Source organism: Mastomys coucha, unplaced genomic scaffold (genome assembly GCF_008632895.1).
Source record: "Mastomys coucha isolate ucsf_1 unplaced genomic scaffold, UCSF_Mcou_1 pScaffold20, whole genome shotgun sequence".
Classification (NCBI taxonomy): Eukaryota; Metazoa; Chordata; class Mammalia; order Rodentia; family Muridae; genus Mastomys; species Mastomys coucha.
Genome location: NW_022196903.1, coordinates 80350006 through 80350930, shown reverse-complemented (window position 1 = coordinate 80350930; position 925 = coordinate 80350006).

Genomic DNA, 925 nt, shown 5'->3' with positions numbered 1-925 from the left:
CAGAACATATACTGGGTAGGATGAATGGAAGCCCAGAAGGGAGAGATCAAACTGCTCCAGGTGAGTTTAAGACCAACTGCTTAGAGAAATAATGTTTTAGGAGTGAAGAATATGTAGTTTAGGAGTCATCAAGTAGTTGTCATTGATGTTTGGGGCATTATGGAGAATAGGATGCATACCAGAAAACTGGTGACATTATTATGATTTTCAGAAGAAAAAATGGCAGAGACAGAAAACTTATGATTGTGTCTCAGTGCTCTGAGGCAAAACTAGAATGGGCACTTGGCAAAGTAACAGAGCCCAGGTGACGTCCCTAAGAAAGCAAGGGCTCGTGTTTCTCCTCTCTTCCTTCACTAGGTCCCCAGCACAGGAGCTGGGGAACATCCAGACCACAGTGCCACCTGTCAAGCATTTCATGAGGTTTTTATGACATTCTTTAAGGCAAGATGGAGAAATGGAACTAGAGTCTGGTGCTGTGGATGAGGTAGCAATCAGCCAAATTAGGAACAGGAACTGTCAGGATATCTACAGTGTTGAAGCCCAGGACTCCACACTTGCTTGCTCGTCGGGTCTGTAACAAGGCTACCTGAAGTTGGAGGCGAGGTGAACATCAGAAAACTATAAAAAGCAGTAGGCTGGGGGAATGTCTCAGCAGTGAAAGCACTTCCTCTTCTTACACAGGACCTGGGTTTGGTTCCCAGCACATGATGGCTCACAACCATCCATGACTCCAGTTCTAGGGGATCTGATGTTCTCTTCTGATCTACATGGGCATTCCAAATGCAAGTGGTGCATATACATCCAGGCATGTAAAACACTCATACATATCAAATAAAAATGTTTAATTCAAGCCAGGTGCGGTGGCACACGCCTTTAATCCCAGCACTTGGGAGGCAGAGGCAGGCAGATTTCTGAGTTTGAGGCC